The 17,296-nt window shown below is 39.4% G+C and overlaps 1 pseudogene; it reads right to left on the bottom strand.

Annotated features, from left to right (window-relative positions):
- Positions 1-4,484: 4,484 nt before the first annotated feature.
- LOC143411705 (BCL2/adenovirus E1B 19 kDa protein-interacting protein 2-like) lies at positions 4,485-5,485 on the bottom strand (annotated as a pseudogene).
- Between the last annotated feature and the right edge of the window lie 11,811 nt (positions 5,486-17,296).

The following is a 17,296-nucleotide window of genomic DNA, read 5'->3' as shown; positions in this document are numbered from 1 at the left end:
CTAAACTAGCTTCCGTTCCATTTCCTTCGCGTTCCGGTGGGAAACAGAGGCGGGTCACTGTGGTTCCGCTGTCAATCGCGGCCTCCTGGATCCCGCAGTCTCCCAAACTAGACTCGAAACCAGGCTCCCAGCCCTTTACACTTCGGAGGTGGAGTCAAGCTCGAGTGTAGCGAGGGTGCGCGGTGTGAGGCGGACCTGGACCAGACAGCCGAGAGTGGAGGGAGTAATCAGTTAAACAAAATTGGGGATTGGGGTTGTGGCTCAGTGGTAGAGCACTTACCTAGAATGTGTGAGGCACTGGGTTCGATATAAATAAATATTATCCATTGACAACTAAGAAAATATTATATTAAAAAAAATGGCTGATGACTCCAGTAAGAGAAGGCCCAGAACTTTGCATTGTCTTAGGGGAAAGTTGTTACTCTTCTCAGAACCATCTGCAACCCCCAAAGAGGTTTTAAAAAATTACCATAAGGCATGCTGTCTGATATACTGTTTTTCCCCCCACTCTTTATTCTTAATATAGCGTCAGAACTTGAGAAATAGGTTTCATTTTTTTTCAGAAATGGATTTAAATATCAAAAAAAAAAAAAAGATGTGAAAGGATGACAATTTGTGTATGTCCTCCACTACCTCCAGACATTTACAAAAGATCACTCTGTTATAAGTATCCCAGACTATACCTTAACATAGATACCTTCTACACCAAAATCTTATGTCATCTTGTACAGAGTAGTTATTAATATCTGAAAGTATTTCACATATTTATGTGCTTAAGGGCTTATTGTATATATTTCCCTGACAGAATGTATACTCCATAAAGACATAGGCTTTGACTTGTTATTTTATTAATCCATTGATGAGTCCATAGCCGAATGTTGCTACAATTCTAGTTTCTAGAACCATACATAGCATACTAAAGTACATGCTAGAGTGAATTCTAGAGTACAAAGAAAGAAATAGGTACGGAGAAAACAAGTAATTCGCCCAATTTCATATATCTAATATAGGCAGATTCAAATGCAGAACCCTCTAACTCTGACATTCTTGTTCATTCTGGAATCTTTGAGGGCCTTTGACTTTAGGCATACATGAAGTTGGGCTAGTGGGGGGGGGGTTGTATTAACACACATTACCGAGTAGCTTAGACATTCTACTTAATAGATCTGAATCTAACAATCTAAAAAACACTTCAGATGATCCTGATGCAGTGAGTTCCTAGCCAAAACTTTGAAAAGCCTTAGCCCTGTGGCTTATTTAACTTATTCATAACTCTGTCTACCCTTAGAATACACATAAGAAAAATTGGGATAGAGCTTTTGCACAGTGGTAGAGCACTTACCTTTCCTAGAATAGGTGAAACCCTGGATTTGATAGCTAGCACAGAAAAAAATAAAGAAAGAAATTAAAAAATCAATATAAATGATACCATATTAAAAGTACTAACCTGGAATAACATGGATGAATCTCAAAGGCATTATGTTCAGTAAAAGGACCCAGATTCAAGAATTCTTGAGCATGCCCTGTATTATTCCACTTATGTAACATCCCGAAGAAGCTGGAGCTACAGGGACAGATCAGATTAGTGTTTACCAGGGGATGGGGAGGTAAGGAGGAGATTGACAATGAAGGGGCATGAGGGGATTTTTGGGGGGTTACTGAAATACTCTCCCCTGATTCTAGTGGTGGATATAAGTCCTTTCATGCTTATTAAGACTCTGAGATATGGACACCTAAAAAGTGTGAATCTTGCTTATATAAATTTTATCTCAATAAACCTGACTGTAATAAGAAAGACAACTAATGGGGTATTCTGATTATCCATAAATTAAACCATAAAGAGAACTTCAATAAATTCCAATAATTCTTTAAAATCCATCCTTTGAAAATCTGTAACTAGCACAGCTGTTCGTTCACAGCAATCATTTATAAGTGATAGAACTCAAGCCTGAAAAGTCAAAGTGTTTTTCCTCCTCCCTCTTTTATTTGGTTTCGCTTACCAGTCATTTTACCCCTTGAAATATGTTTTCTAAAAACAATGCATCTTTGGCAAGAGGCAGCAAATCAACAGAAATCAGTCCTGATATAGATCAATGACTTTGTCCTAGATGCCTTGTGAATTTTATATTAATCAATTCAACAAACCTGCCATGAAAAAGGAAAAATCAAAATCATCCTATATTCCAGTGATAGATGCTGTGTAATAAGCTACCCTAAAATTCAGTGACTTAAAACAACTACTCTCTCTCATGGTTCTTAGGTTGACTTGGCTGAGCTGGGGGGTTCCAGCTTGGGGTCATCCATATGATGGTAGTCACGTAGCAGGTAGTCTGGACTGGATATCCCAGATGGCTTCTTCACCCACACATGTGATGTTTCCATTGGAATAGCTGAAAGAAACGGGCTGGCTAGGCATCTCCACCAGCCCCCATGGTTTTTCTGGGGCTTCCTCATTGAGCTGCTGGCTTGCTCAAAGTGAGCTTTCCAAAAGGCCCTGGCTAAAGATGCATGGCATTTTTAGTGAGGGGGCCAGCCCAGATTGAAATCAATTGTATTGCATTCCTCTTGGAGTATCAGCAGGAGAGGCTCATTAGGGACAATTTTGCAGACTAGCTACCACATCCTAAGAGACTCCTTTTTATTATTCCTAGAAGACTTTTACTTTATTTCTTTTTGAGGCACAAATAGAATTTATTTCAATGTATAGGTACTTACCAAATGAAACAAGAAGCTTACACACTTATATCAAATGTTTCATCCCAAACAGCACATTATAATAATGCTCTAAGACATAAAAAATTAACTTAATTCATAGTATTATTGTCAAATAGATTCAACAGAAACTTGAAAGCACATAATCGCTGAGTATTTCAAACTACTACTGACTTTAAGTAATTGATATGGAAGTATTTTGGTGAAATGCCCACAGGCAGAACAGTTTAAAAAGCATCCCTGAGTTGGGCATGGTGGCACATACCTGTAATCCCAGCCTTTCAGGAAGCTGAGGCAGGAGGATTGCAAGTTCAAGGCCAGCCTCAGCAATTTAGCAAGACCCTGCCTCAAAATAAAAAAATAAAAAGAGCTGGGGATGTGGCTCAGTGGTTAAGTGTCCCTGGGTTAAATCCCTGGTACCAAAACAGACAAACGAACAAAAAATCCAAACAAACAACAACAACAACAAACGCAGCCCCTGTTTCCTACAGAAATTGTGACAGTGACCACTTATCACATTCTCTGCAATATTTCAAAGCACTTCCACATCGGCAGAGCAATACCCTGGACACCAGTTTATTTCACATTACTGAACAAATCCAAGACTTTTGTAAAAAGTCTTGACTTTGGGCCAGAAGATAAAATATTCCATATATGGAATACCCAAAACACACACAGACACACACACACACACACACACACACACACACTCACACACACCAACACCTAGTATATTAAATTTCTACTTTTAAAAATAGCTTTTTGACTTGTTTTCAGAGAGGAAAAGGTATACAATTCACTTTATTTGTGCTTTGAATTAATGAACAATATACATTAAGTGAGAAAAAAAGCTAATGGTACAAATCTATAGGCTATGTATATGATATTGGGTGTTCATGAGAATCAGTGTAACTGAACCTTACCTTAGAGCAACATAATTTTCTAAAGTTACCTAGAAAATGTATTCAACCTTTTACAAAATCAAAACATCTAATATGCATTTTATAAGACCATAGTCTCATGCTGGGCTCAGTGGCACACACCTGTAATCCCAGCAGCTTGGGAGGCTGATGCAGGACTATTTCAAGTTCAAAGCCAGCCTCAGCAATTTAGTGAGGTCCTAAGCAACTTATCAAGACCCTGTCTTTAAATAAAATATAAAAAGGGCTGGGAATGTGGCTCAGTGGTTGAGCACTCCTGGGTTCATGCCCTGGTACCAAAAAAATTTATTTACTTGCCTGTTCTTCTACAAAATAGGTATACATTAAAAATATTGCTCAAAAAGTAAAAATATATATTATTTCTTCTTTGCTATATATACATATAGTTTCCTAAAATGCATCATCTTTCAATAAACAAATGCAAAAACTGCCTTATAAAGTATAGTTCTCTGCTATTTAGTATTATAAAATACAAAATTATTACAATATAATTAATTAGCTCCTAATTCAAGGGGCTGGGGTTGTAGCTCAGCGTAGGAGCACTTACTTGCCTTGCGTGAGTGAGGCACTGCATTTGATTCTCAGTACCATATAAAAATAAGTAAATAAAGGTATTATGTCCATCTACAACTAAAAATTTTAAAAGAGCTAAATTCAAGAAATTTGCAAACCAATACAGCAGCAAACCGTCCCCTGTACAAAAGTCTATTAAGAAAAAGTCAATTTTGTTACAGATTACATAAATGCCAGTCAATAAATGCAGTATAAATGCAAAAAAGAGCATTGCTTCATCAGCACGTTCTTCAGTCTTGTTTGAACTAGATGCCAAACTTACTGTTCACTTTTTGGTTCATCTTGTTTTACATTAACTCTTGATCAACTTGTTTCGTGTACTCTGGTAAGCCAGCAGATTCCATGGGAACAAGTTCTGCTAGTTCTGCTAAATTAAAGACATAGGTATGACGATTAGGGATTTTAGTTTTTTCCATGAGCTTTTATCAATTTGCTGATAGCATTTTATAAGCCATCCCAGACTGGACATTTTTCTTTGAGTTGTTGCACCATTTAAATAAACTATCATGTGGTTTATTTACTACTAGCTCCAAAGTGCCAATAACATACTTAAAGAGATTGGGCTGGGGATGTGGCTCAAGCGGTAGCGCGCTCGCCTGGCAAGCGTGTGGCCCGGGTTCGATCCTCAGCACCACATACAAACACAAAGACGTTGTGTCCGCCGAAAAACTAAAAAAAAAAACAAATAAATATTAAAAAAAAAAGAGATTGTCCATCCGGTATAGTTAGACTGATCACTTTCAGATATAAAACAGACAACAAACACAATGGCATTTAATCCATCCCTGTAATATCTTCCATAGCTGATAACTTTTTTTATAGGGTTCAATTGCCTTCACATCAACCCCCTGGTGCTGTTCTCAAATCCTGAACATATGCCAGCATCAAACATCTTCTGTTTCCTGTGCTGCTGTATACTCAGGGATGGAGCCTTTCCTAATTACTTCCGCAGTTTGAAGTTTAGGAAGATCATCTTCCCACCCACATTCGTTACTGTTCTCTGATGGTGTATCCAAACCATCTAAGTCAATCTCCCCACGTTCATCCAGATCATCTAACACAGAGCCATCACTTTGGTCCAGGGTAGTCTGATGTCTGGAGCCATTAGTTTCTCACTTTTTTTCCATTAACATCTAGTGAGCCAGGCTGGCTCTCTGGTCCATTACATCTAGTATATCTGCTCCAATACCATCATCTTCTGGTAAAGGTACTGGAAAATCTTCATCTTGTCATTCTTCTTTTAGTTCTACACCTTGCATTCTCAGCCTAGATTCTATGTCAACCACTGACTAGAATCAACATTCCCGGAGGAAGCCTTGGCCCCCTCATCCTCTGTGCCCCTCTAGGCAGGCGGCATGGGCCAGGTTGCAGGAGGCAGCCCCAAGCAAAGCCCACTTCCCTAGGTGGGTGGTAGAGATGCCAATCCAATTCCCCAGCCCAGTTCCCCCACCGCAACGGCAGGAGCAGTGGTAGCAGCTGACCGGGAGGCAGTCCTAGGAGACTTTTAATTTAGCCCATTCACATCATCACTCTACTCTGATGGCTTTAAAAGTTCTTTCTTTAATGAAAACCTTTTAAAATTTTCCAATCATCTTGATGGTCTTTTAAGAACTCCCTTTATATAAAATTCATATATTTATACATTTATATATTTTTCATTTATGCAAAAATTTGTAAAGGACTGCCACATACATTATTTAATTTGATCAGCATCATAACAATAGAGGTAGGCAGGGCAAGGACTTTTACCCCCCCCCCCCCCCGCCATCGTTTTATTTATTTATTTATTTTTAGTACTGGGGATTGAACTCAGGAACATTTGACCACTGAGCTACATCCCATCCCTATTTTGTATTTAATTTAGAGACAGGCTCTCATTGAGTTGGTTAGTGCCTCACGGTTGCTGAGTCTGGCTTTGAACCCATGATTTTCCTGTCTCAACCTCCCAAGCCACTGGGATTACAGGTGTGCCATGTTGCCAAGCTGTATTTATTTATTTGTCTATTGCAGGACTGAGGATTGAATTCAGGGGTACTCTACCTCTAAGCTGCATCCTCAGCCCTTTTTATTTATTTGTTTATTGGTACTAGGGATTGAATCCAGGGGTGCTTAATATCTGAGCCACATCCCCAGCCCTTTTTATATTTTGTTTACAGTCAGGGTCTTGTCAAGTTACTAAGGGGCTCACTAAGGCTGACTTTGAACTGAGGCTCCTGCCTCAGTTTCCCAAGCCACTGGGATTACAAGATTGCACCACCACACCTGGCTTTATTTGATTCAGGGTCTTGCTAAACTGTATAGACTGACCTTGAATTTGAGATCTTCCTGCCTCAGTCTTCTCTGAGTTGCCAGGATTACAGGTATGCTCCACCCCAGCTTTATCCCCAATTTACATTAGCAAATTAGAAAAAAGGAGCCTCAGAGAAGTTGAGTCCCATGGTCAGTAACTGTTCCTGCTCTGGTCTCGTACCTGCTCAATAGCATGTCTGTGCTTTATCATTCTAGCCCGAGAAAACAAGGCATTGAAATTCAGTTGACAACCAAATGCTGGTGTCAGCAAAGTCATGTCTGCAAGATTAATCTGGTAAGACAAAATTTTAAAAGAGCAAAGGAAACTTTAGGCACCTATCTAGCAGATGGATTTTAACTTGAAAATTAGGATTGCAGATGTTGATTGAACATTTAAAATAAAGGGTTTCTGCTATTACATTATCAAAAGCTCCACTATTCCATGTACAAAATCATCAATAGTAGTATAAAATGGGTATAAATAATTTGCACCACAAAGTAACTTTTTTTTTGTACTGGGGATTGAACCCATGGGCATATAACCACTTAGCTACATCCCCAGCCCATTTATATTTTATTTTGAGACAGGGTCTCGCTAAATTGCTGAGGCTGGCTTTGAACTCAATATCCTCCTGTCTCGGCCACCACTGCTCCTGGTTACAAAGTAACTTTTTAAATCAGTGTCTCACCTCCTTTTTATCTGTTCCTTATCAGGATAATAAATGAGTGAAAAACTGGTTTGGATTTCCTTTCCTCTTCTTGTTCTTGTTTTCCTTTTCCTTGGTTAAAATCCTAGTAGATGCTGAAATGGTTTAAAGTCAAAGGTGGAAGAAGAAACCTTTTCAAACAGACTGTTTTGGGAGAGACAGTTATTGAAACTGTGACCATGGCACTGTCCACAGGAAAATCTTATGCTGATAAGTCACCCTATTGCAACATCCAGGTCAATAATGATCATTTGGATTCTTTAATAAAATGATGCTGAAGCAAAAAAAAGTGTTTTAAGACTTACATAATTACTCCAGCTATTGAACTTGATTTTGTGAGATATGAGACAATCTTTTTGAAAAAATTACCAATAAATTTGCCATAATACCCTGAAGTTAGAACTGATGTTAAGGTAATCTAAAACATTACACAGATCAATCCCAAATGCTTCAAGGATTGTGGGGGAAAAAAATTCTACCTTTTCAAGCCTCAAATATTTACTGAAGACATTGTTTACCAGTAAACATTGGTAAGTAAGTGGTTTACAATATGGAGCAAATGTCAAGGTTAACAACAACAACAAAATGAGAATATTTAGCTATCATTCAAGAGGTAACTTCATGGGTCTCTTTACCTCCTTGATACTTGGAGATAGGTCTCAGGTAAAAAGTCCAAGCAGGGGTCTGTTACTATTATTGGACAAGGCTGCTTGAAGGGGGTCATGTGGCATCAACCACTCACAAAATTAGAAAATTAAGCCCTAACATCTGTTTTTAAATAATTTTAAACCTTCTTCCAAGAAGACAAGAAAATGAAGAATAAATCAGTCATCTAAAACTTGTTTGCTCACATGTTGTAGCAGACACAGCAGAACATGGTGATGATGAGGTGGGCAGGGACAGGGAGCCAGGCTTGGTCTTTCCTGTGTGACTTTAGGCAAGCTTTCTTACCCTCTCTGTGCCTCAGCTGCCTTATCAATGGACACGAAGATGATGCTAATATGTACCTCAGAGGGTCACTGTGAGAATTAAATGGTTTAAAATATGTAATAGTGCTCATAACAGTGCCTAACACAGTGCACACACTAGATGAATGCTTGCTACTGTTGTAAAAATTGAAAGGTAGAACATAAATATGTTTTGAAAGTTTATTCAAAATCAAGGAAGCTTCTGGGTATAGTGGCACACCTGTCTTTATAACCCCAGAAGCTTGGGAGGCTGAGACAGGAGCATAACAATTTCAAGGCCAATCTCAGTAGCTTAGTGAGGCCCTAACCAATTTAGTAAGACCCTGCTCAGAATAAAAAATAAGAAGGGCTGGGGATGTGGCTCAGTGGTTAAGTGCCCTGGGTTCAATCCACTGTACCAAAAAAAAAAAAAAAAAAAAAAAAAAAGAAAGAAAGAAAAGAAAATCAAGGAAGCTGTGCAGAAAAATATCAGGAGTATGTTAGATTATTTAGAAGGTTAGTAAAGACTGTTTTTATAGGTATGCCTTCTGATTTCCAATGCAGTACTCCTAGAGAACACCAAGTTAGTATTTTCATAATTACTACTTCTGAACTTTATAGTAAACTTTTATCAGTTAACCCTTAACAAGTAACCCAGAGAGAATATACTATTGTATTTTTAAAAAGAACATCAATGTATTTCTACATGCTGATATTGAAGACAATGAAAGAATTTTAAGAAATAAGGAGAATGCTGTTCCCAGTCAATTTGTGGTGCTGCAAATTCTTGAATCTATGCTTTAAAGGCAGAAATCTAAGTGAAAATAGTGTGGCTCTTGCATTTGACTAGATTGGAAAGCAGTGAGTATTCTCAGCAAATAATGTTAAGAATTTTTCTATATTCCTAATTATGGTGTGTCTTCAGATGAGGCCCACCTGGTTGTTCAGGAAGAGTCCTGTTCTGAGATGCAGACAGGAGTTCAAGGTTTCCTGCAGCACACAGAAGGAAGGACTAGTACAGGTTCAGAAGGACCACTGGGAAAGGGTTGGTTTGGCTGATGAAATGACCTTTTTTTTTTTTTTTTTTTGTACCAGGGATTGAACTCAGGGGCACTTAAGCACTCAGCCACATCCCCAGCCTTTTTTTGTATTTTATTTAGAGACAGGGTCTCACCCTAAATTGCTGAGTCTGGCTTTGAACTCATGATCCTTCAGCCTCAGCCTCCTAAGCTGCTGGGATTACAAGTGTGTGCCCCCGCACTTGGCTTGGAATGAAATATTTGAAACTTATGCTAAGTACAATAGTTCTATTTGTTGATATTTAACAAATACACACCCAAACAATATAGATACTGATTCCAAAGCACTCAATGAATACATGATCTTTGGAAAGTTGATAGCTAATGAGTCAGAGGTGGAATTCAAAGACAAATGGTTCACAAAGCTGAAAAGCTATGCTATGCATAGCATTTGCAATAATATAGAAAGATTGGAAAGGGCTAAATTATACAAAATTACAGCAAAAAATTAAAATAATTTAGCATAATAATACAAGGAACTTCACTTCATATTAATGTACTTCCCACAATACCTAATCTACTTCGATTTATTTCTAATATTTAATTCTAGTTGTGCACCACATAGTGACAGTTTGGTTTATGATGGACTGCAGAGACAACAGTGGTCCCATATATATGATAGTGGAGCTGAACATTTCCTATTACCTGGAAAAGGACTGTGGAAAGAGAGGCAAGAAAGCAGGAAAGTGCAGGAGAAGAAAGGAAGAAGCCCCAAGAAAATTCACAGGGAAGAGTTTTACACAGGCTTTTGCAGACCCTGGCAAGCTCCTTAAAAAGTCTGAAACCAGGCAGGGTGGCAAATGCCTGCAATCCCAGCTCAGGCTCAGGAGGGAGGATCAAAAGTTCAGGGCCAGCCTGGGCAACATAGTCACACCGTGTGTGTGTGTGTGTGTGTGTGTGTGTGTGTGTGTGTCTGTTGGGGATGTAGCTCATCAGTAGAGTGACCCTGGGTTCAATCCCTGAGGGCCAGGAGAGGGGGAGTTTGCAAACATGGATCCCAATGCTGACAGGTGTTCATTTATAGAGAGGAAACTTCATGGTACGTTATCTGCTCATAAGCAGATTTACAAAGAGAAAACAATCACACCAGGCAAAACTCCATGGATATATTTCTGTGACATCTTCCAGTGAAGAAGAGCCTCGGGCAGCTCTTCAGGAGGGATTCCAGAAGAAGGCATGGTTGTCGTAGGAGATGACAGATCCATCCATGTTACTGACCATGAAGAACTTCTGGCAGATGGTCCCAATCCTGGATAGGCCTAGGCTAATGTTTATGTTTGTTTCTTAGCTTTATATATATATTTTAACAATTTAATGTTATTAATTTGGGGACAGGGTCTAGGTTGCCCAGACGAGGCCTCGAATTGCAGTCTAGCCTCAAGAAGCTGGGATTACAATGGGAGGAATAGATGAACTCTAGATAGGGCAGAGGGGTGAGAGGGGAAGGGAGGGGGCAGGGGGTTAGAGATGATGGTGGAACGAGATGGACATCATTATCCAAAGTACATGTGTGAAGACATGAATTGGTGTGAATATACTTGGTATACAATCAGAGATGTGAAAAACTGTGCTCTGTATGTGTAATATGAATTGTATCACATTCTGCTGTCATATATATATATATATATATATATAAAATTAATAAAAAAGAAGCTGGGATTACAGGTTGTCTGCTGCCTGTGTCTTTAACCCAAAAGTTTTAAATAGTAGATATGTACATGCCTGAAATCCCAGCTTCTTGGGAAGCTGAGGCAGGAGGATTGTGTATTTGAGGCCAGCGTGGGCAACATAGCAAGAACTCGTCTCAAAAAATAAAATAAATAAAACATAAAAGTAAAAATAGAAAAAAAGTTTACAGATAAAGATATAAAGAAAATATTTTGGGATTGCTGTACAATATGTGTCATTACAAAAGTCTGAAAGTTGAAAAATTTATAAAATACATAAAATACAGAGTAAGCTGAGGTTAACTTATTGAAGAAGAAAAAAATGTTAACACATTTAGTGTAGTTTAATTGCAGTGTTTATAAAATCTACAACAATGTACAGGAATGTCCTTGGACTTCACATTCACTCCCCACTCACTCACCCAGAGCAACTTCCAGTCCTTCGGGCTCCACTTAGAGTCAGTGCCATGCACAAGTGTAATATTTTTTTTAAAAAGTCTTTTATATCAAATTTTTACTGTACCTTTTCTATGTTTAGATATGTTGGGCTACATAATCCATTGTATGATAATTGTTTGCAGTATTCAGTACAGATTTTAGCCAGGATCCTATGGCCTAGGTGTGCAGTAGGCTACCTATCATCCAGGATCTAGTAAGTGCTCTCTGATGTTTGCTTAATACCAATTCACCTAATGGTGCACTTCTCAGAACATATGTCATTAAGCAACACACAATGGTATTGTGCCAATACTAAGAAACTCTTTCAATCTAGTAATTATACATTTCAGAAAGAACTAAACAAAAAATACACTTAGAAAGATTCAGGAAAAGTTAGAAATATTCTGCCAATTTGCTATTTGCCAATGGACCACAAGAGGGCACTTATTAAAAGAAAGCTATTTATCCTTAGTGGAAGGGTAGTGGGACACAAAATATCATCAAAGGAGAGTTTTGCAGGTGCTATGGCTACTTTTTTATGCATTCATCAAAATGAATCATATTTTGCTGATGCTTTTTTTTCACTTCCACTAAGCAATCAAATTTATATTTTGAATTATATTTTGAGTTACTAGGACCACTTATATATAGGACTGTCACTCAATAAATATATTGCTTTGTTATCTATGTGCCAGTTTGATTCATTGATATAAATATATTTATTGATAAATCATATATGAAATATATAATTATATATTAAGCATATGATTTATATTTAATTTTAAAGGTTGGTAGACTATGATTATATACCAGGATTTATGATTTAATACCTCCCTTTTATAGAATTGATCTCTTTTTTTTCTTCTTGATACCAGGGGTTGATTGAACCCAGGGCACTTAACCACTGAGCCACATCCCAGTCCTTTCTTATATTTTTATTTAGAGACAGGGTCTCTCTGAGTTGCTTAGGGCTTAATTAAGCTGTTGCTGAGGATGGCTTTGAACTTGCAATTTTATAAAAATATAAATACCTATTATAATAATATGTATTATTATAATTAATATACAGAGAAGGAGACAGAGGCCTAGAAAGAGAAAATAATTCACCTAAGGTTACACAGTTACTAAGAGTAGAACAATCTGCATTTGGACTCTGTTCTCTTAGCCACTAGACTATCTTGTCTTAAAAACAACTCTGAACTGTATCCTATAAATATGTGCTGAGTGCCAGAACGTGCCAGCTCTTGTTTTTAGATCAGGGATGTTCAATAACATTTTTGACAATGATGAAATGGCTCTATACCTGTCCTGCCCAATACAGGGACACTAGCAATGTGAGGCTATTGAGCACTTGAAATGTGGCTAGTACAACAAGAAACTGAATTTTAAATTTCATCTCATGGTAACAAAGTTGAAGTTAAGTAGTCACATGTGATTGGAGAGCTACCAAAATAGCATAGTTCTGGCAGAGAGGGAAACATCAGCAAAAATCCAAGATCCTTGTTCCTGTGGAGTTCACATTCTGAGATGGGAGTATCAATGAGAGGGGAAAAGATAGATAAGAGCCATATAGGTAATAACTTACATAGCATGTAAAGGGCTACTGAAAATGTAAAGGTACCACAGAGTGGGGAGGGGCTGGGATGCATTTTAAAACAGGGTGGTCAGACTGAGATGAGAACTCCTCCATCATTGGCTATTATAACTCAGTCCCAAACAAGTTCAATTCCAATCTCCCTCCTCCTCCCCTTTCTCTTAGGAGTTCAGCCAGGGGCAGCAAGGGCACTGGGAAAGGATGCTTGCCTTCTGAACTGGCCTTGCTCTGGGCCCACCTCATGTGGGCAGTCTTGGTCAAGGAGAGCCAGTGGTGCAGGGAGGGCTTCCTAGGGGTCAGTGAGCAGGTTCATCTAGGCCCAGTCCATGTCTGAAAACAGGCCTCCACTACCGGCTTCACCCCCTCGTCAAATGTGGGTACCACTCTCTTTGGCTCTCTGGGCAACCTAGGGGCTCCTCCTCTTCCGGAAACCAGCTTCCTCCTTCTTGTGGAGCTGTGGGAACCACCGAGAGCCAGGCTGCTGTCCACTAGGCTACAGTCCCTTCGCACCTGCTGGCCACTCCTCTCCACCCTCAGAAATCTCTCTGTGGGAAACCAGAACTGGTCTTCACCTTTGGGACCCCTGTACTCCAGCTGTCCCAAGACCCTCCGCTGGTGCTCTGCTCTGATCCGGCAGTAACCGCACCTGGAGGACTGCAGGTTCAGCAGCTGAACAAGCATCCCTGGGAGAGAGATAAATGTATCCTCTTCCATCTTTTGTTGACCCCCTTGTTTTTATGAAGGGAAGGGGATAAGTCTGGACACCGCCCTTCCCTGCCTGGCACACTTTGCCTTGACTGATGACAAGTACCCATCTAAATTCCTCTCCCAGTATGGGCCAGTAGGCAGAGGGACAAAGGAGCAGCAGAGTCTGCCGCCTTTGATTAGTCCTAGAAGGTGGCGTTGTTAGTCACTTGTGGTGGCTTTCTTCAGAATGCCTGGTGTTTAGCACCTCTCCTCCTAAGCCTTGGTCCTTACCATCAGTTTGGGACAAGAGAATCCTACTTAACCCATCTTACACTGTTGGTATTAAATCACAAATGTGATTTTTAACCACATAGTGAATCCTCAACAGAGGATCTAACCCACCCGCTCCGCGCCAGGGTGCAAAGCAAGCCCTGGGGGGTTGGTTGTCTTGTCTGCTTCATAGAGAAAGGGAATCTTCAAAACGGGTCACTCTTGAAATCCCCACTGACCAAGTGACCAAAACATATGAGGGAAGGAGAGAAATTTGAGAACTGAAGAGAGCACAATTGCTTTCAAACTTTCTTACTTGGAGGAAGACTGCAGATGCAACAGCACACCCAGAGCCCAGGGGAGCTTTGTCCCTGGCCACCGTGTCCTCCTGGCTCATCATCTCCCCTAAGAATCATTTCCTCCGCCTCTGAAAGTGCTTGTAGCCCCCACCTCCCCCGTAAATAGGGTTTTAAAGCATCCATCATCCCTTCTCCCCTTTACATTTTGTGTTTTGGACAGCTCCTGGGCTTGTGCACATTAATAAATTTGTTATGCTTTTCTCTAATTAACCTTCCTTTTTTAAATGGGGGTTTTCAGCTATGAGCCTTTATGATGGGCAGGCAGGAAAGGGGTCACCCCTGTTTCCACCCCTACACTGACATGTCATCTGCTTTCTAAAAATCATTAAATTCTGAACATTTCCCACATTCTTAATATGCTGTAAGGAATTTAAATTTTTTTTTAAAAAAATTTGTTCTAATTAGTTATACATGACATCAGGATGAATTTCATTTCATTGTACGCAAATGGAGCACAACTTTTCATTTCCCTGGTTGTACATGATGTAGAGTCGCACCACATGTGCAGTCACACATGTACCTAGGGTAATGATGTCCTTCTCATCTACCACCTTTCCAACCCCCATGCCCACTCTCCTTCCCTCCCTCCCCTTTGCCCAATCCAAAGTTCCTTCATTCTTCCAATGCAACTCCCCCACCCGCCCCGCCCCATTACGGATCAGCATCCACTTGCCAGAGAGAATATTTGGCCTTTGGGTTTTGGGGATTGGCTTACTTCACATAGCATGATTCTCCAACTCCATCTATTTACCTGCAAATGCCATAATTTTATTCTCTTTTAATGCTGTGTTATATTTCATTGTGTTGTTCATTTACAGTGTCTACTGCTGCTATACCTCTACAATGGCAGCATTGAACAGAGGCCACAGAGACCAGATCCCCTGTAAAGCCTAAGTATTTACTAACTGGTCCTGTTCTAAACCAATCATGGCAACTCGATTTTCCTTCCAGTGTTTATTTTTGGGAGGAGCATGAGATCCTCTTCTGGGCCAATAATACACAAAAGAATTCCATCAGAGAGCTGCTGGGGCAGATTTTTTTTTTTTTTCCTGATGAAAAGGAGATAGGTGAAAATGCTTCCTTCCTGCTTGAATGTTGCACATGAGGATATGGTAGACAGAACTGTGGCAGCCATTTTGTAATTAGAGGGAAAAGTCAAGAGAATCAGGGAGAAATTCACTTAGAAATGGTTGAGCTGTTAAATCAACCAAACCTGGACCCTCTTCTAGATTTCTTTTTATGTTTAAAATTAATATACTGGTAGGCTGCTGTGGTGACTAGGGAGGTTGAGGCAGAAGGATCACAAGTTCAAGGCCAGGCTCAGCAGCTTGGGAAGACCCTGTCTCAAAATAAAATTAGAAAGTGTGTAGGAGATGTAGTTCAGTGTAGAGCACCTCTGAGCTCCATCCCTAGCACCACAAAAATAGATGAATAAATCAACATGCTGATAGTTGGGCATTCTTACTTATAGCCAAACTTGCCCTAAAGCATATGATATGAGGAAATAATCTCTAAATAATGGCATAGTATTTCACCCTATTAATGATTCATAAGAACTTTAGCCATTTATAGGCATTTTCCAAATTTTTTTCTATTATAAATTTTTGTCTTTTTAAAAATATATAGAATTTACAAATAAGGCTCATGATATATGCATGTCAATTGACTTACCTTCTTTCTTTTTTTGCTGTACCACTACAAAACTGTCAAGGAAAAGACAAGTAAAAAGACAACATCTAGAACCTTCTCAGAACAATTGCATTGAATACAAATTATCTCTTTTATTTGGCAGCAATCCAAATCCATGTATTTATATTCCATGTTAATGTATTTCCAATGCAAATTACATTTCATTCCAGATAAGATTTGATGAAGTTTTCAGCAAATTTGTTTCAGCAACCAAGAATATTTAATTGAAGCTGAAATTATGTAATTAAAAGCATTTTTCTTCTTCCTCATTAACTAAAAGTACATTTGATCAAAATGTTTTGATTTTTTTTGGGGGGGAGGCACATTACTGGGGATTGAACCCATTTCCCTAAGCTACTAAGGCTGGCCTTGAACTTGTGATCCTCCTACTTCAGCTTTCCAAGTCACTGGAATTATAGATGTATACCACCGTGCATGCCACCATGCCCAGCTTGTGTTTTTGATTTATTTACAAATTCAGGTAACACAGTTTGTGAAATTATTTCTCCTTGTGATATCATTAACCAGTACATTGTGAAATTCTGTTGCATTACCAAAGGCTCACTTTTCCATGTAGCCAATGTGTCTGTCCTCTCACTTGCGTCACACTTGCCACCCATCCTGGACCAGCTGCACTGATATCTCTGGGTTATGCAATCCCAAATTCAGCAAACAGCTTTTTGGAGTAGAAGGGACACTGCACTGCCTTTTTGAACCCATCTCTAAAATACTATTTGTTAGATCCATGTGTCCTCAGAGTAGTAATCCTTGCCTATAAAACTCTATTCTCAGGGGCTGGGGGTATAGTTGAGTGGTAAAGCATTTGCCTAGCATGAATAAGGCCCTGGGTTCCATCCTCAGCACTGTAAACCAAACCAAACCAAACCAAATTATTCTCAGGAAGCCATTGGGTTCCTAGGGAGTTACCTTTAGAACAAATTTTGCACGGGAACTTTTTTGATTCAGTGTTGACTAGAATGATTTTCTAATCAGTTCTCTGAGCTCCTGGGGAATGTTAAGCATTTTACCATGTTTACATTTGTTTTTCTATTGTTAAAATGAAGAGAATAGAAAGAGTCAATTTTGGGAGGGATTCTAAGCCAATGAGAGTTTTATAAAATATGGGAAGAGATGTATTCCAAGAGTAAGAACTTCTAGTCCCCTGCAACTCCCTTGCTTTGAAAAGGAAGCTTTCTGGGAGGTGTCACTGCACAGCATGATGGCTAAGAGTTGGAACTGGACAGAACTTTGTCCAACCAGGCTCTTCCCTTAGGTCCTGTATGATTTGGGGCAGGTGAGTTGGCCTCTCTCTGTGCCTGAGTTTCTTCATGACTCCCATGTACA

The sequence above is a fragment of the Callospermophilus lateralis genome, chromosome 12, assembly GCF_048772815.1.
Source record: "Callospermophilus lateralis isolate mCalLat2 chromosome 12, mCalLat2.hap1, whole genome shotgun sequence".
NCBI classification, from domain to species: Eukaryota; Metazoa; Chordata; class Mammalia; order Rodentia; family Sciuridae; genus Callospermophilus; species Callospermophilus lateralis.
This window is presented reverse-complemented; position numbering and strand designations above follow the sequence as displayed.